The 20,447-nt window shown below is 39.0% G+C and overlaps 1 protein-coding gene across 4 annotated transcripts in view; it reads right to left on the bottom strand.

The window, feature by feature from the left end:
• The window catches only part of LOC101416425 (zinc finger protein 709-like), a 158,331-nt gene extending 138,756 nt beyond the window's left edge, over positions 1-19,575 (bottom strand). The window contains exon 1 of one of the 4 annotated variants that reach the window (XM_071209969.1): positions 19,202-19,575. The gene's annotated coding sequence lies outside the window, so the exon portion shown is untranslated. The remainder of the gene's footprint in view (positions 1-19,201) is intronic. The other 3 variants (XM_071209965.1, XM_071209966.1, XM_071209964.1) reach the window with 3 other exon arrangements.
• Between the last annotated feature and the right edge of the window lie 872 nt (positions 19,576-20,447).

Below are 20,447 nucleotides of genomic sequence, written 5' to 3'. Positions count from 1 at the left end.
AAAGAAAGAAAAAAATATACCTATCTCACAGCTTATGCAAAAATTAAAATGGATGAAAGACCTAAATATAAAAGCAAGACCCATAAAGTTCCTAGAAGAAAATGGAGGGAAACTTCTTCAAGACCTGATGGTAGGTGGTGGGTTCTTAAACCTTTTACTGAAAGCACAAGCAATGAAAGAAAACATGGATAAATGTGACATCCTCAAACTTAAACACTTCTGTGATTCAAAGGACTTCATCAAGAAGGTGAAAAAGCAGCCCATTAAATGGGAGAAAATTATTTAGAAACCACATATCTGATAAGGGTTTGATTTCCCTTGAGATCATACAACTCAGCAATAAAAGAGTAAGCAATCCAATTTTAAAAGGGTCAAAAAATTTAAACAGACAGTTCTCCAAAGAGGAAATGGCCAAAAAGCACATGAAACAATGTCCTATATCACTAGATAGTAGGGAAATGCAAATCAAAACAAGATAACATCTAACACCATATAGAATGACCATTACTAAAAAAACAGACAACAATAAGCATTGGAGAGGATGTGGAGAAATAAAAACACACTTCACTGTTGGTGGGACTGTAAAATGGGGCAGCCTATGTGGAAGACAGTTTGGCAGTTCCTCTGGAAGCTAAATATAGAAATGCCATATGACCCAGCAATTCCTCAATTAGGAATATATTCAGAACTAAAAACCATGACACAGATATCTGCACACCAATGTTCATAATGACATTATTCACAATTGCCAAAAGTTGGAAACACAAATGTCCGTGAACCAATGAAAGGATAAACAAAATGTGGTATATACATACAATGGAATACTAGGCTGCGGTAAGAAGAAAAGAAATTGGGATGCATATGATAACAGGGATGACTCTTGAGGACATTATGCTAAGTGAAATAAGCCAGAGAGAAAAGGCCAAATATTCCATGGTCTCATTAATATGAACAAAATATGAAGAACACATGTATGGAGTTAAAACCTAGAATACAGGTTATTAGGAGATAAGAGGAGGGTTGAGAAGAACTACTTATGTTTAATGTATGTATAAGTTTTAATTGACTTGACTGTAGAAGTGTGGAAATGGATAGAGTTGACGGTAACACATTTTAGTGATTAGCAGCTGGTTTATAAATTGGATTGTTATTGAAAATGGTAGTCTGGGGAAGTAAATGTCAATTGAAAGAAAGCTAGAGAATAATATAGATTGAATAACACAGTGAATCCAGAGATGGATGAGAATTATTGTTGATGGTACATATACATGAGTGCCCTTCTGTGAGCTAGAGCAGATGTTAATCACTATTGCAGGATGGAGGGAATGTAGAGAATCATGGGAAAAATAGAGTTGGTGTGACTTCTTTGCTGTGGTTAACACCAATACTATAATATTCTTACATCTATGCCAAAGATGTACTATGTTGATAATGAGTGGGTATGGGAAAATGTGTCATATATATACTATGGACTATGGTTGGTGGTAATAGTCTGATGATATATTCTCATAATCTGTAACAAATATACCACCATGGTGTGGTGTGTTGGTGAAGGGATGCTGTATGGGAATTCCACACATGTGTATGATTGCTAAGTTCACAACCTCTGTAATAAAAAATATTTTTTGAAAATTGGGTAGGTTGGGGGAAAAACACCAAATTTAAGATACGGACTATAGTTAGTGGTAATATTTTGACAATGCTCTTGCATATTTTGTAACAAATATTTCATAACAACGCAAGGTGTTGCTGGAGGGATGCTATTTGGGTCCCTTTATGATGTACTGCAGGTTTATTTTGTAAGTTCACAACCTTTACTATAAACTTATCATTATGCATGTTCATGTATGAATGATATACTTCAATAAAAAATATATTTTTTAAAAAGTGAAGTGGAGGTTCTTCTCTGCATTTTCTGAACCTTTCTCTTGGTCCGGACTTGTGCTCACTTATGATCTTAGGAATTCCCCCATTTACAGCAATCCATATGACCTACTATACCCTGTGAATTAGCATTTCCCCCCTCTATATATTCATATTCTATTGTATTTCTTAAAACCTGTAATCCTTTGCCTAGACCACTTTGACTTAATTGTTTATTACACTGTATTAGATAACTGCAATCTGCTACTGCTTCCAGGGTAAATTATAGGAGACCATGCCACAGATTAGTTTCCTGGTTAGCTTTTCAGGCTCCCAACCAGTGGAAACTGGCGCTGACATAAAAGTGCCCAAATTTGTGCAAATGGGTTACTCTGTTCTCTCTTAAACAGGGCCAGGAATTCACAATGGGAGTACAGGCCAGCTCCCTATCATACCAGGAACTTGAGAGGGGAGAGGCCAGAAGGTGCCATGGGCTGCTACCAAGCTTAAACCTGTACTGTCTCGATTCAGGAATCACCCTGCTACTGCAGCACTTTAACCCATTACCAGAGATTTGAGAAAGATGATATTTCTGAGTTTGTCAGTTGTTCAAAATTCTATGAGGGAATTGCACCCTGGAGCATAAATGCTCCAAAATGTGTTCATCAATTGCAATGAATTATAACACACTAATGAAAGAAGATGTTGATGTGAGGAAGTGGGAGGTGTGGGGAGTGGGACATATGAGAATTCACTATATTGTTAAGTAACATTTTATGTAATTTATCTATCTTTTAAAAATAAATAAAAAGCAAAAAAGAAAATGTCTTTAAACTCCTCACTCAATGCTTAGTCTGACAAGATTTCTTTGAAACCATGTGCCAGGCAGTCTCTCTCAGTCTCTCTGAATAGCCTTCCATGCTTTCATGTACCATTACTTTCATTTTTCCACACAAAAAAATACTTTTAATTAATTTATGAATTTGACAAAAGTGAATAAACTCATATAATATGCATTTTTATTCAAATAAGTAAAAATAATAAAACTAACTAAAAAGCATCACTTACTTCACACTAGGCCCTATTTTTTTTTAATGTTACATTCAAAAAATATAAGAGGTCCCCATATACTCCCATCCCCTTACCCCACTCCTCTCACATCAACAACCTCTTTCATCATCATGGGACATTCATTGCATTTGGTGAATACATTTTGGCACACGGCTGCACCACATGGATAATGGCTTACATTGTAGTTTACACTCTCCCCCAGTCCACCCAGTGGGCTAGGCCCTATTCTAAGCATTATATAAATACACATATAAGTGTTCTCTTGATCAGGTAGGTACTTTGCTTTTACTTTAGGTGAAGAATCAGAGACACACAGAGGTAAAAGGCAGAGCTGGGATTAAAACCCAGCCATTCTCCACATGGGTGCTGGCCCATGAAGGAATGCTGCCCCATGCAGGAGTGCTGGCTGGAGCAGAGAGCTGGCAGAGCAAGATGATGCAACAGAAACAGACACAGAGGAAAGCCAGTAAGAGATGATGTAGACCAGGGAACTGAGGTAGCTCAAGAGATTGAGCACCTCTCTCCCACTCCAGAAGGTCCCAGGATTGGTTCCCAGTGCTGACTAAAGAGAACACAGACATAGAAGAACACACAGTGAATGGAAATAGAGAGCAGACAGAGAGTGCAGAACAATAAGGGGGGATAAACACATTAATAAATCTTAATTTTTAAAAAAATATCCAGCCTTTCTGACTTCAGAGTCCATGATCTAACCACTATATTATTCTGCCTCTTTGAGATCAAAATAAAATATAAATTGAATTCTTGAGAAATAATACAAATTAACCATTTTTGACCGCTTATTTCCTATACATCAGGGGCACAAATATTTGTGCAAAAGAGGAATAATATGCCATATGGATATCCAGTCCAAAATGTCTTCCACCCAAATACAGTCACTACTACACTCTGTCCAGATTTAAATTTAATTCTTCAAGGGCACAAATATTTGTGCAAAAGAGGAATAATATGCCATATGGATATCCAGTCCAAAATGTCTTCCACCCAAATACAGTCACTACTACACTCTGTCCAGATTTAAACTTAATTCTTACTCGTAAGTTTTCACTTAAATATATGCTCCATCCAGGATGCCTCAAAACCTTAGGTAACCACATGAAGTCTTGTCCCTTGTCCAAAAGTACCAACAACTATTTAAAAATGTTTCATATATAACAGCAAAGTGAAGGACATTGAGGAGTAACAAAGTTGCTTTAAGTCTGAAAAACCAGTTCCCCATGGATCCATAGAAGTCCATTACCTAGATAAGTAAGACTAAGCTATATCTCAGGGAAATGGCAGGGTGATCTTCTGCATGGAATTTATTCTCAAGAAAGCATAAATAATCACCATGAGATAAAGTACCTCTAATCAGGACCCAGAAGGTTGAAAAGGTCTGGGAGGTAACTGTAAAGAATGAGGCAGGATTCACATTGGAGCAACCCCTAGAACATCTGACAGAGACTAACTGATGAATGGAACAAATAAGCAACAAAAAAACTTAGATATTTCTGAGACCTGGAAACACAAGAGGCCTGTAGTTAGAAATATCTCTTGCCACACAAAGTGAGTACCAAAGGCAGAGAATCTTGGAGGCACTGATGCACAAACTCCTATCAGCTAGTGACCTTCCTTGGAAGTCACCTAAAAATCAAAATTGATGAGAAAAAGTGTAGGCTATGGGCAGCATACCTCCCTATATCTAGTGTTATATCTCCTGATCTTTCTTTAATTACAGAGAAGGAAAAAAAAAGTGTTGACTAGAAATCCCACAAGTAGTAGCCAAGATAAGCAATCAAGAAACTCCACACCAACTGATAATACGGGGCCCTTGAAAAAGTGGTTGAAACTCAAGTAACAAAGTGATTCCTATTTGAGATTAGCCCAGGACAAGCATAACAGATGTAATGACCATATCTTGTTTTGTGCCTGTCACTCAGGCATCCAGACATCAGGTTCTTTCAGTCTCAAAAGTGGCAGTTTGTCTGCTAAATGCAACTATCAGATGCTTGGCCCCAGGCAAGATGGAGTAGCCACATTGCTTGCTAGTCCTCCCTCTTAAAATAAAAAGTCCTTGGATACAATAAACATAGGAAGACAGGGATGGGTGGAAGGAAGAAAGCAAGTTAGCCAAAGACCTCAGACCTTGAGGAAAAATGGTAGTGGTGAGTTCTCTGTGCTTTCCATATACCCAAATAGGGTACAAAAGAACACAATCCAAAACCAACTGCTGCAGACAAAGAGGCTTGCCTCTCTAATCAAAGGACCAGGAAAAGGCACAACAAAACTTTTCTAATAATACCCACCCAATAGTTGCCAGTTGGTCTTAACATACAATTGAATATCCACCCCAGCTGGCAGCAACAAGCCAGAGAGGATGCCAATTGGCAAGACAAGGTGAGGCCAGCTGTTGCTTCATTTTTGCTGGGGTGGTACCTATTGGAGCCCAGTATGGATTTAAAAATCCACCTCTATCTGGACTGCATCCTTTACTTCAACAGGGCAACTGCCTGCAAAGGAGAAGGCTAAATAGGATCCAGAATCTCCTAACCACACTGTATGAGGTACAATGAAATACCACTGGTCATACCAAGAATAAGGAAATTGTCAACTTGAATGAAAAAAAATCCAACAGATGCCAACAGATGCCAACAGATGTTGGGTTTATCTCAGAAGGATATAGAGAGTGAGAGACAGGTATTAAAGAGAAAGGAAGGGAAGGAAAGGAAGTGGAAGGAAAGGAATGGGAAGAGGAAAGGGGAGGAGGAAAGAGATGGAAGAAAAGAAGGGTGGGAGGGAGGGAGAAAGGAACACACTGTAATATATACAAGTTGAACAACTTGCCTTCCACCCATACCTTTTAATGGCTCCATCTCACTATGAGAAGAACCCAAGGCCTAAGTGAGCTCCCCCTCCCCACCTCATCCCAGTCCCACCTTTGCCCACTCCCAATTTCAACCTCATCACTGAATAACCACTCAATTGCTCTCCAGCCCCATTAGTACCCTGATTATTCCTAGAATACACCACAAACTAATTCCCATATCAAATGTTTTGATGGGATCTTCTTCCCCACAAATCTGCGTGCTTCACTTATCTTCCTTCAAGTATTTCTCAAGTGACCCTTCTTGGTGATGCCCTCCTCGATGACAACTTTTAAAAATACATTATTCTCCCCAACACTCCCCACACCCACTATTCTGCTCTCACTTTATTTCTCTAGCACTCTCAATTTCTCATAGGCTCCAGGATGAATCCCTGCCCATTAATAAGTATATTAATAATCTGCTTATATATTATATATATCCCCACCATCTAAAATATAAGCTCCTTCAGGACTGAATTATTTCCAATTTTATTATTGCTCTATTTTCACAAGAGGAATTATGCTTGGCACAAAACAGACCATCCACAAATACTTGTTAAATAAATGAAGATCCCTGCAATGCCAAGGTTGTCTCTGTCATATAGTGTTATGCCACGAATATCAAAGGCAATACACCAAGGTGCACTTAAAAATCACATTAAGATATTTTTTTAAGTATACACTGAGCACTTACTATGGGTCACTGTAGCACTTTGATATTGTTTATGAATTGCAAAAATAGATATTGGATTATGTCTGTGAACTGGTCTCTTCTGGGCATATTATATTGTTTTGGATTCAGAGGTTTCACTTCTACTTGATTAAATTATGATTAAGGCTTTGATTAGTCCTTACTGGATGGAGACTCACAGAGAAAATGGCATGGCAGAGGTGGAGTTTGGAGTTTTAATGCTGGAGCCCTAGGAATTAAATATACAGAGAATCAGATATGTGAGGAAAGAGAAAAGGGTTTCTTAGGCCTGGTAGAGGTCCAGGGAAGAGAGATTTCACCTGATAGTTTACAGCTGGCACTGTGGAACAGCAGTGCAGCTGAGACCTGAGAAAAATGAGCCCCAGGAAGAGAAGAGATTTATCCCAGCCTACAGCTGATATTGGAAGAAGCTAAGACCAGATAGCCTTAGGAGGAAGAAGAAGCCTGAACTCTTGCAGACATTGGCAACCATCTTGCTCTAACATATGGCAACAGACTGGTGAGGGAAGTAACCTATACTTTATGGCCTCATAACTGTAAACTTCTAACCCAAATAAATTCCTTTATAAAGGCCAACAGATTTTTGGTATTTTGCATCAGCACCCCTTTGGCTGACAAATATAGCCAGGTACTGTGCTAAGTGGTATACATGAATAATTCCTTTAATGGCCTCTGCAACCCTGTGAGGAGTCATCTTACCCTATTTTACAGATGGAAGGGAAAACTGCACTTTAAAATGGTCAGAAGTCACAGTGGACATACAGTGGCCAAGGAACAGCCCAGACAACAGTGGGACTTAGGAATGTGTCACCAAACCTCAAGCTCTCAATTTCCAAATTATACTACTTACCCATTCCATAAACTCAGGTCTACAGAAGACCACAATAATGTGGTGCATGTCAGCTGCAAGCCAATGGTCTGCCTGGTCTAAGAAGGATTTTCAGAGGTTCTGGCAAAAATAGAGAACAAATGGACTAGATCACATTTATCTACATGTATAACAACAATTTAACAATACAGAGGAAGAAGCACATGATGGTGAGTGGGAAAATTCTATTATTTCTTGACAGACTGACAGGGGATACACAAAGCTGCCCTGCATCAGACCAACTTCTATAAATATTCTGTCTTGATTTTGATAAGTATTTGTCAGGAGATCATTTGCAGTTTTGCTTTGACAACTATGCTAAGTGCAAATACCACATTGCAATCTATGTGCAGTTCACACTACCTGATCATGAGTTAAGTTCAGGTAGGGTTTGTAGGATGAACTACAATGCACATGAACAGAAGGTCACTGCCTCCATGTGGACGTGGCCAAAAGAATGACTGGAGGCAGTGCCTTAACATCTCCAAGGGACAATTCTAGGTATACTTCAACCACAGACAATTGGACACTTAGAATTCAGATGGAGACCATTAAGGATAAAGATCCCTATGTTAATTCTTACAAGGAAGTTTCTTTAAAAATATTTTATCAAATTCTGGTTGTGCCATTAAATAAAGTAATGTTGATTTCTTAAGTAATTTAGCAAAGAGCCAGAAATATCAAGCAGCTTAAATGAATTAAACTATGCAGAATGGTTAGAAAGGGGCCACTAAAATAGTTCAGTTTTTGAAGAAATTATTTACATTATTATCCTCTCAGACAATAACTGTCTATTCAGACAACTCCTAGCTATTGGTAATAAAACCATATCATAATCATATGGGATCATGCTTTTCATTTCGTTTTCAATATCTAAACAAATATGCCATCTCAAGTGAGAAAAATGCTAGGACTAAAATATGAGAAGAAAATATCCAAAAAATAAAGAGCTGTTAAGTGTTCCCTTTTTAAGCTGACCATGTGCTTGACACTGTGATATGCATCAGAGAACAGAAAGGAAAAAGACCCTAAAGCTACCCTGGGGAAATCTGAAATCCTTATTGAGGAAACAGACTTAGAAATCCATTATTACCTGATAAACCGCTAAGTTCCACACTGAGAGAAGCAGAGGAGAACACAGAGAGAAAGATCAACTCTCCCTGGACAGTCAAGAAGAGGTATCATTTCATCCACTCTAAAATAATAAGGGGATTTTATTATTTTATAATAATTATTTATAATTATTTATAATAAGGGGAATTATTATTTTTCAGAATAAGAGGTGAGATGAACAGCTGAAAGATTTATGAAGCGGAAACTGAGAATCAGAACCCACACAAATCAGATTACCTTCATATTGAAAGAAACTCCTTGGCAGTAAGTGGAAGAAATAAATAGGAAACATCATGACTGACATCCACACAGTGTTTCTCAACACCCACTCAGGTCCTCAGTAAAATGTCTGAACACTGGGTATGTCACGATACTAACCTAAAAAAGGTTACCATAAATGATCTGGAAATAGAACATGAAACATAAACTCTTGTCTAAGAAAAGGAGAACTATTCATTGAGAATTCAAATTGACTTTTCATAGTAACTCACCTTGGACATATTTTGAAGCTTCCTATTTGGAGCCTTTCCCCAACCATGCATGGATAAATACACTAACCAAATTTTGTTACATTTACAAAATGAATAGTGAGTATTTTTCCATGTATCAGTACTTACACATGTATAATGTGAGGTTTTTCTTAGTAAACCTATGACATCTTCAGTGGCAGATTTTAATTGGATTTTATTTGGATTGCCAGAAGCCACTGTGAAGGCCAGCTTCCTGGACCCATAACTTGTGCAGATGCACAGGAACCCACTGTCAGAAGGGCTCTGTTTTGTTTAATGCTCTGTTCTCAGCATTCTAAAATTCTTAACCATTTTTCTTTAACTTGTGTTTTGTAAGTTAAGTCCAACAGGGCAGTGGAGAAGAGGAGGTGCAATATGCAAATCTATCATTACGTGCTACCCTATTAACCTATTGCATTCACAACATCCCATCAGCACAAAATTACAGTGAACATATGATGGATGGGTGTTCAGCAAGACTTAGTGTGTGTACAAAGATACGCATGTTGCCTCTATGAGTAAAGGGGATGCTATCACTCCAAAGAGTCAACCTTTCCTTTCAAATTAGAATTTATTTCCAAGATAAAAGGAAGAAAATTACCTTCTAAAACACGAAACAACCAAGGAACCCTATCATACCCTTTGTTACATGTGTTCCCTTATGTTAGCCAACCACTTACAGGGGAAATGATGACAGAAGGATAGCGCAACTTTCCTTAAGTCTTTACATATTTATCTCTAAGCAAAAGGTAGAGTATGTTGGACAAATGTGCACATATCAAAAAGGAAAATAAAAACAACCATTTTAGTTTTGTGCAGGGTTTCAACTATTCTAAGAACAAAATACATGCACAATGAAAGAATTTGAAATAGAAATTGCGTGATGTTACATACAAGTTAAATGCTCTTATTGCATTTAAAAGTGACTGTACAATAAAAAAGAACAGTAAAATTCATGTTAATCACTTAAACTTTTAATTTTTTCTTTACTTAGAATGGTATTAAATAGTAAGCAAAAAATACCATGAAAAGTAGAGATACTGTGAGAGAAATGAAAAATTTTTGTATTTTTGTATCATTATTGGCACATTTTTTCCTGCTTTTAGAACAAGGGTCCCACTTTTCATTTTTACTGGGTCCTGTAAATTAAGTAGGTGGTCTTATGTGGATTTGCGGTTTTCAATATATATAGATGTTAACATATATAATTGTCTATGTAAATGTATGTATGTATGTATAGATATATAAATACAGTATAAACATTCATATATTCCTTAGCTCTGCCCACTGAGAAGACCTGTAAGCAGTGACAACCCAATAGCAATTAGCTACCTAGCACCCAGATTTGTTTTTTCCTTCTTCTTTCTTCTAATGCTTTGCTTTTTTTCTTATTTTATTTTTTAATAATAAAATTTATAGAGAAGTGTTAGATTATAGAAGTTACATCAAAGTGCAGAGAATTCCCATATAACACCCAAAACACTTATATGATTTCCTCTATTATTAACATCTTATATTAGTGAAGTACGGTTGTTACAATGGATGAACCAATTTTAAGCATTGCTAGTAACCAAGTTCTATAGTTTACATTATGATTTCACTTTGTGCTGTAGTTTTATGGCTGTACAGGGCATTTTCAAGGCATTGGAATTGTTCTATATGATACTGTAATGACAGATACATGGCACTACACATCTGTCATTCAAGGAAGAGATCTGAAGCAGCAAGAGCTCCCTGAAGGACCATTTCCAAAATGAAATGCTGATTCTCCCCTGGGCACTTTTGAGAAGGCTGGCCCTCTCCTTCACCAGAAGAAGGCTGGCCTGTCCGCTGAGGAGCTGCATACCTGAGAAGACCACATGCCTACAAAGAAATGGAAATTCTTGTCATTCTGTCACTTTGGCATGTGAAAAGTCAGCAATACAGGTGCCTGGATGCTGGCCCAAAGGTCACAGAAACATGCTTGGGCTCAGGGACTCCTGTACCACTATGTGGAACAACTCAAAACAATGCATTCAGAAGGCACTGAAGAGCACACAGAAACCTGACTTCCTGGATTCAAATTCCAACTCTTCTATCCACTAGCCATGTAACCTTGAACGAACTACAGCTGCTGTGTAATTTCTTCATCCATAAAGTGACAACAGTAAGGAAAGCACACACTAAATGATAGCTGTTATTACTGTTGTTCAGAAAGACTTGTCCAATTCAGGGCCTGATATCATAGTATATATGATAGTATTCCCCCTTTTGAAAGCAAAATTCTGCTTTCAATCAACATTATAAAACTAACAGGAAGTATCTAGATTTTTCAAACCAAAAGACTTACATTAATTATTTCATAAAATGATATATGGGTGCTAAAATACAATAAGCTTTCAAACAATTCAGACTCATGAGTAGGAAGAAGCTAATGTAAACTAGTTTAAATCACCTCATTTCCACAAAAAAATACATTCCTATTGTCCACAGTAGACATTCTCACAACTAAGAGACAGGCATAGGTCTCACTTTCTAAAGATATAATCTATGTTATTCCAAAGATTAGTTTTCATATTTCAGATTTGTTTTACTATCAAATAACATCCCATTTAAACTGTCTATTTAAATTTTAAATCATTAGGGAACAAGGTATAATTAACTGAAATATATCTTAATGATTTGGGGTGACATTTTCACCAAATTTCTTTAGAGACAGAGAATATTAATTAGCAATAGTAATAGCTAACATTTACTACATGGCAATTGAAGAAGCTAGGTGCTATTTTTATAGGTTATCTCATCAGTTAATCCCTGATAGAGGTGCAACCTCCTTTTCCAGAAATATCTCAGCCTTGAAGTAGATTATTAAATGGTTCTGAGAGCTGATGGCTCTCATCCATCTGAGATTTTTAGCACAAAAATTTCCAGATATGTACTTCTCATAGTTTAATGGGCATGTGCATCACCTGGAAAACCTTGTACAAATGTCTATTACGATTCAGAAGGTCTGGGGTGAGGCATTTCTAATAAATTCTCACTTGGTGAGGCTGCTAGTATATGGTACACATATTGATAGCAAGGATCAACAAGTTCTAATAGGCCACAAATCACACCTGCAAAAAGTCTTTTAAAAACTCAAATTTTTAAATCAAAATTTTCTAAAAAATTTACAGGATTTGTATTAGAAATATTCATATATCATGATGGGATTCTGAGCTTTCTAAGACCTTAGGATGATTTTATAACAACCTGTTTTCTTTTTCAGTTAAAATATAGAATCAAATTACTTGGAGTTTTCCAGGGAAAGGACACAGGGAGTGTCCCCTAAAGCCCCTGATGTTTTTTTGAGGTACCCAGGGCCAGAGATTCAACCTAGGAACTCGTATGTGGGAAGCCAGTGCTCAACCACTGAGCCACACTGGCTTCCCTCAGTGGTTTTTACATCTGTTTTAGCATGTTGTTCACTTTTTTGTTTTTTTCAGGGGGCACTGGGAACCAAACTTAACTGGACCTCCCATGTGGAAGGCAGGAACTCAACAGCTTGGGCCATATCTACTCCATCCCTGATTTTTATTAAGGCTTAAAAGCCAAGTACAGAGAAAACTGTGGCACATTGCCACACCCTTCAAACAGGTCCTTTCTAATCTCTCACATACACAGAACCTCTCACTTTTAAATTTCTAGAGATTACACAACTGGCAGAGTTGGGCAGAATCTTAGGAGCTGGGCCCAAAATTACTTCCAGTTGAAAAGTAAAGCCCTACAACAAAACAGTACCTTACAGAAAGGCAATAAAAGCCATTGGCTTTCATCCCTGACCTTAGGTGAGAAACTCCCAGCAATGAAATAACATATTCTACAAATTACTATATTGCAATATTTTGCAACAAAATTTGGTTCACTTTTGTTAGTGCCAAGTTCTATTTACTTTTAATAAGGTCACAGCCTAATGGAATGATGTTGGCTCACCATCAAGAACAGACTCAGTCTCTCACAAGCCAGCAGAATCCCTCCAATTCCAAGTGACTGATGCAACATAAAGACCTTAAAAGCATCTCAAATGAATGAAGAACAACTTCAGAAGAAAATAACAACTGGTGTGAATGAAAACACTTTTCTTCAGAAAAATATACAAGTGAATGCCCAAGAAGCTGTGGGATGGAAGCAAAAGAAGAAAGGACTTAAAAAAAAAACTAAACTAAAAATAGATGAAAGTGCTGGAACACTTCAATAAAGAATGAAAGAGGTTGTGGAAGATAAAGAGTGCCAGGTAAAATCTCTCAATGAAACTCAGGTGAAGAGCACAAATTTGTCTCACCACTTTAGAGAAGATTACATGGGTGACAGCAACTTGGAATTAGGAAAAAGAGAGAATCAGAAAATGGAGAACACCTAGTATATCAATTAGAAGTTAATTTGAATAAAATTATTAGTATTTTCTATGTGATCTATTAACTTCAAGAAAAAATGTGTTAAAAATAAAATAATTAATTTTGTGAATGTTTCTTCTAAAAGGTCAGAAGGAGAAAAACAATATTTTTAAAGTATGTGAAGAAAATTAAGAGACTGAAGATATTAGAGGGGGCATCAAAAGTCTACAGAATGAGCAAGTACCTTCACAGTCAGAAAATTCAGGAAGATGTATCCACTGAGAGAAATCACAATGTGCTAAGAAAGAAAAATTATTACAACTGAGAATATTGTCAAAAGTAGAATTGATACTTCATTTTTTCCAAGTGGCCCTACTATTTCTGATGTTCCAACTGCAAACTTCAGGAGCATGCATCTTTGATTCAGTTTTCAAAGCTGCTGACTTCTACCCCTTCTCAACTACAGTAAGACATATGCCTGAGTTTCTGCTTTAAAAAGTAATTTTGATTTATCTCATTTTAGTTTAACTGCTGTCATTTAATGGGTGCTTTTACTGAAATTTTATATTACTACAATAGCTAGGGTAGCATTTTACAAGTAAATATTTGTTTTCTATAGCTGTTCTGAATAATTCCATTTCATTGGCTCCTGTAGAATTTGATAGGATAATTATTGTTTGAAATTTAAATTGAAAAACATTTAATTATAGGTTTCTTTATGATAGTCTTGGTGTTTAAATATAAATGCTTTAAGAATACAAAGGAAAAAACAAAGCAAAAGAAATCTAGTGGCAATTCCCATTCCTCAAAACTTTATAGAATTGCCTAAAGAGTACTTCTAAATATATGTAATATGCTTCAAATATGATGGTTCATTTTAAAAGGCACCTCTGAAAGATTATTACCAGAGATAGACAAAGATGACCAGTACCAATATTTCTTAGTTTGTTTTGAATACATAATATCTTTCTCGTGCAGGAAAATTAAGCTTTTCTCAATTGGCCCCTCTTTTGGCCCTTATACTTCCTCGAACAAATACAGTAGATGTTTCAAGGAGGCTGGAAATCTGTGTGAACTAATTTCACCCTTAGTAGATGTACCATGAAGAATGCAAGACTGTTGAGGAAAACAGAGCACTGTAGTGGAAAATGACTGGGTGCCTGAGAAAAATAGACTATTTCTAACAGTAATAAGGAGCTATAATTGAGGTGAAATATCTGTGCAAAAGGTTTTAGAATAACATTTTCTTTGTAAAGTTCATAGATCTTAATTACAAAAAACCTTGCTACTATGAAATTGTCATAACTTCAGATTCTTGACTACTTCTGCCCTGTAGTTTGCTCTTCAGAAGGCCCTTAACTGGATATCATCATACAAAATATCAAAACATTTAACAAAACTTTTCACATAGAACAGTATCCATGTGAAGGTCCACCCACAGTTATGTAAATTACTTAAATCCACCTACAAACTATATTTTATTATTCTTAGGTATAAAAAAATGTATCTTTAGTACACATTATTTTAAATAAAATGTTTAATAAAAGGCCACAGCCTAAACAGAGCAAGTTTAGTGAAGGCCCTGCATTTCACCTGGGCCCAACTCCCCCACTCACGTTGTCCACAGCAACACCTAAGCATTCTAACTTACTGCAAAAGGTCAGTTTAGCTCCAATTTATAATAGATTTCACCCATGTAGGTGTAAGTTCACAACTTTCCTTTCCCCCCAACTTCCTATAAGCCAAGTAGCCAGTCTCTAGCTCTCTAAGACAGTTTGATTTGCTTGATTCATATCACAGAGGTCATGTAATAAGTGTCCTTTAATGCCTGGCTTGCTCCACTCAACATAAGGTTCTCAAGATTCATCCATGCTATTCCATGTATTAGTACTGTACTTCTTCCTGTAGCTGAGTAATATTCCATTGTATGTAGGTATATACCACATTTTGTTTATCCATTCATCCATTTATGGGCATTTCGGTTGATACCAACTTTTGGCAATAGTGAGTTATGCCGCTATGAACATTGGTGTGCATATATTGGTTTGTGTCCTTGTTTTCAGTTCTTCTGGGTATATAACCAGCAGTGGAATTGCTGGGTCATATGCCAAACCTATAGCTCGTTTTTTGAGGAACCACCAAACTGTCCTCCAGAATTACTGGATCATCTGCACTCCCACCAGCAATGGATGAGTACGCAAAAGAATGAAAGAGGATTACCATCTCACACCTTATATAAAAATCAACTCAAGATGGATCAAAGATCTAAATGTAAGAGCAAAGACCATAAAGGCCTTGGACAAAAATGCAGGGAAGCATCTACAGAACCTTGTAATAGGAAACTGATTCATGAACTTCACAAACAAAGCAAGAGCAGCAAAGGAAAAAATAGATAAATGGAACCTCCTCGAAATTAAAGCCTTTTGCACCTCAAAGGAGTTCATCAAGAAAGTAAAAAGGGAATCGGACTTGGCACAGTGGATAGGGCATCCGTCTACCACATGGGAGGTCCGTGGTTCAAACCCCAGGCCTCCTTGACCCGTGTGCAGCTGGCCCATGCACAGTGCTGATGCACGCAAGGAGTGCCCTGCCACGCAGGGGTGCCCCCCGCATAGGGGAGCCCCAAGCGCATGGAGTGTGCCCCATAAGGAGAGCCGCCCAATGCGAAAGAAAGTGCAGCCTGACCAGGAATGGCGCCGCACACATGGAGAGCTGACGCAGCTAGATGATGCAACAACAACAACAAAAAGAAACACAGATTCCTGGGCAGCTGACAACAACAGCAGCAGACAAAAAGAACATGCAGCAAATGGACATAGTAAACAGACAACTGGGGCAGGGGGGTAAGGGGAGACAAATAAATAAAATAAATCTAAAAAAGGAAAAAAAGAAAGTGAAAAGACAGCTTACCCAATGGGAAAAAAATATTTGGTAACCATATATATTATAGATATATGATAGGGGACTAATATCCAGCATATATAAAGAAATGCTATGTCTCAAAAATAAAAAGACAACCCATTTTAAAAATGGGTAAGAGATTTAAATAGATGCTTATCCAAAGAAGAAATACAAATGGCTAAAAAGCACCTGGAAAGATGCTCAACATCACTAACTACTAGGGAAATGCAAATCAAAACTACAGTGAGATACCATCTTACACCCATTAGACTAGTCACTATTAAAAAAACAGAAGACTACAAGTGTTGGAGAGGATGTGGACAAATGGAAACCCTCATCTACTGCTGGTGGAAATACAGAAGTATCCAGTCATTCTGGAAGACAGTTTGGCGGTTCCTCAAAAACTAGATATAGATTTGTCACATGGCACAGAAACAATCCCCCAAGTATGAGGACAAACACCAGTGGAGAAGGATGGTCCCATGATGGGCCCTTGATACAGATTACTATTCTTATGAGCCAGTGTGCTTGAAATTTCAACTAGGCCTTGAGCTGCAGGTACCTAAGAGTTACTTCCTGAGAGCCTCCATACTGCTCAAATGTGACCACTCTCTAAGCCAAACTCAGCATGTAAATGCCTTATCTTCCCTCCAGTGTGACCATGACTCCCATGATGAGCCTCCCTGGTGTCAAGGGATTACTACCAATCACCAGCTGGTGATGCAACTAGAAAAAGACATTGAATAAAAGGTAGAAATGGTAAAGACAAATGTGTTTATATGGCAGAGACTTGAAAATGAGTCAGGAGGTCATCAGAGGGGATGCACTTATGCATGTCTCAGCAGGTTTCCAAAGACAGCCAAAATAGATACAACCTCAGGTACTGCTGCTCCTTGAGGGCTACGGAAACACACAGGCTCTATGGTCATGGCAGATGGCTCTGGAGGTCAATACCTTTCCAGTGGGCTGTACTTTGGAATTTGTGCTCCTGAGTGTGATGGATTTGGACTCAGATGTTATCATTCTACACATGCCTTTTCTGTCACTTTCACTGAACGTGTGGATGGTGCTAGGTTTTGTGTGTATCCAGGAGACCTGAATCTCTGGATTGGCTATGTGCCAGCTGGGCCCTGAGCCTCAGGAGTGTTGTAACACCCACTCTCCAGTTCATTGGACTTATCCAGGTCAGCTAACAGGGAGGTGAAGATGGTCAAATACCACACCAGGGAACTGAGAGTGTCTACAACTGCAAACAGGAGAAGTGCATCCATCAGCCATGTGGGATCTAAGCACCCTCTCAATTTAGACATGGAGTGAACACCACCATCCCAGGGTTCACAAGATGGAGAAATAAAATATGCATTACTGGAATTCTACTGTAGAACTATTGTACTCCAGCAATGGAAGAAATTTTATCATTGATGTAGAAACAGTGGCCACAGTAGTTGCTGAGGGCAGGGAGAGGGATGAAAAGATATGATGTGGGGGCATTTTTGGGACTTGGAGTTGTCCTGAGTTATACTGCAGGGACAGATGTAGGACATTATAAATTCTCCCATAATCCACTCAATCCATGCAGTGTAGCAGTGCTCCAAAATGTATTCACCAAATGCAATGAATGTGCCACAATGATGAAAGAGGTTGTTGATGTGGAAGGATTTGTGGGGCATTGGGTATATAGGAAACTCTTATATTTTTAATGTAACAGTTTTTGTGGTCTATATATCTCTTAGAAAAAGACAAATTTTTAAAATTTATTTTAAAAAGATCAGTTTAAAATTCTACAGAGGGATAGCCTGCTTCATTTGTCCTTCCTTAGAATCCTTCAAAACTACTCTCCAGTCATCAGCAGAACAAGCCTTTCACCCAGGAGAAATATAAAACAATCTATGCTTCTGTGAGTTACAAACACTGAGACCTTTATTTAAAGGTTGTCAGTACATTATATTATTTGCAAGGAATGTTCATCTGTGCACTCAAGCACAAGATGACAAATGCTTGGAAGAAACGAAATACACATACATTGCAGCTTTGTGCAAACTTTACCTCTGAATGAGAGGTTTTGTTGACAGACCTCAGAGCAAGGCCTACCTGGGAGTGGAACTTAGGTTGCACACAGTTTTTTTCTAAACTGGAGTATTCCCTATCCACAACTGACAAAGCAACTGCCCAGAGATGCCTGCCACAAAACCACAAGACAGGGGCAGAGCAGAAATACTCTGTGAAATGGCTGTACTATGGACAAGTCCAACAGAAACTTCTGTTTCTGCTACCTCCAACACTGGCTGCCCTCCCCAAGTCATTTAACTCTGGGTACCAATTGGGCAATTCAAGTCACTGTGCTGTGGCAGTGGGCTCAAGAATAACTTCTGTCTTTAGGTTAATTATGAGGAGTCAAAACTCTACAATATAAACTGGAGACTTTGTGGAAGATGTGGGCTGTCCTACTGCTTCTCAGCAACCTTTCTCCATTCCACAAATAATTGTTGGGTATTTATCATATGCCCCACACTTTTCTAGGTGCTGGGGAGGAAACAGGACCCAATCCCTAGTGGTAGATACTGAGAGGGAAATATCCCTTTGGGAGGGTTGAAGTTGTGCAGCACAAAAATATGCCACAAGTTATTTAGATCTTTAGTGCCCCTATGGACAGCAAGAGCTGGGTGCCATGCTGCATGCATCACAAAGTCCAAATGTCAAGTCCTCCATTTCTGAGGGTCTGGGGAGGAGATTGGCCATCTCAGGCCAGGGAAGGGATCCCCAGCACAGGATGAAGAGCTGCCCAGGTCCCACTGCTAGGAAGAAGGGGTGCAGGAGCAGGGTTCTGGCCCATGAGGCGCATGCAGAGTCAAGGCTTCAGGGCCCGTGTCCCCAGAGCTGGAGCGGGTAGGGAAGGCACACATTTAGGTTTCTCGCCCGACACGTGGGGCCCCACATGGCACCTACCACTTGGACGATCCTGAGGCGGCCAAGCATGCTGCACAAGTAGTTGGGGTCGGCTTGATGGTGGGCTAGTAACGGCGGCTGGAGCCCGAGATTATGGAGGTGCCCGAGGTTTTGCCCTGGAAGCCTTAATCTCACAGCTTCACTTGCTGCCTCCTCCGGCCACCTCACACCGCAGGCTCCCGGTGCCAGGAGCGGCCGGGCTCAGCGGAGCCCCGGCAACACCGTCGCAGCCTGATTGACCCCCGCTGCCGCCCCGCTACCGGAGTTTCTACTTCGCCAGCCGACTCCTGCCCAAGACCTCAGCTTGGTCGGTGCAGACACGGCTCCCGCCTCCTCAGCAGCGGAAGGGAAGGAGGCAGGAGTGCGCGCCGGACAGCCGGAAAGGGAGGCGCCAGAGCACGCCAGCTCGCTGCTGCGCGGCGTGGTAAGCTTGGAGAGGTGGTGGGGGCGGGGCCAACCCTCGGGGCCTCGGGGTGTGGGGGGAGGGGACAGGGAACGTCCTTCTATCCCCAGGCCCCTCTCACCCGCGCTGCCAGGCAAATCCTGGGCTGCTCCTCCACTTCGGATGGTCCCTGCATGCGCTGGAAGGAGTCAGGGGCCTGGGAAGGAATGAAATCTGAGTTGGGGGGAGCCAGAGATGAACCTAGGGGACACAGAATTGTTTGCTTAGCTTGCTGACCCAATTTATTCTGTGGAGGCCCAAGAAAATCTGGGCTCCTTCACTAGGCACCTTACGACAAACCAGTTCTGAGGTTGAGCCTGGGCAGGAGTAGGAGAGGATGAGGTGTAAGAATGAGTGTGGGTCGCTTAGAACAAGGCCTGCATGACAGACATACTGTAAATATATGTGAATAACATCCAAATTAGTGAATCTGCCAGCATGACTGAGGAGGGGCGCTGACACACAGTGAAGTTTAGTAATTAATGTTAGTTTCCTCTTTTAGCTAAAAAGGTTTTATCTCAAAACATCAAGTCGGATTAAACACAAATTTTATGCTGAAGGGCATTAATTAGGGACCAATTAGCAAATTAAGTGTGAAGGCTAATTTTTTTTTCTTAAAGAATAAAGCTTTATTCTCTGGTTACATTTATTAAAACACTTAATTTTTAAAATTTTTGTTGTTTTTTAAATTTTCATGTCTAAACATTTTTATTTTGAAATAATTCCAAACTTAGAGTATAGGTGCAAAAAAGTAGCAAATCCCATAAAGAGTGAAGGATAATTTTAAGCTTAATAAAACACTGG

This window comes from Dasypus novemcinctus, chromosome 19, assembly GCF_030445035.2.
Source record: "Dasypus novemcinctus isolate mDasNov1 chromosome 19, mDasNov1.1.hap2, whole genome shotgun sequence".
Lineage (NCBI taxonomy): Eukaryota > Metazoa > Chordata > Mammalia > Cingulata > Dasypodidae > Dasypus > Dasypus novemcinctus.
The sequence above is the reverse complement of the archived record's forward strand: the minus strand, read 5'-3'. Positions and strand labels throughout refer to the sequence as shown.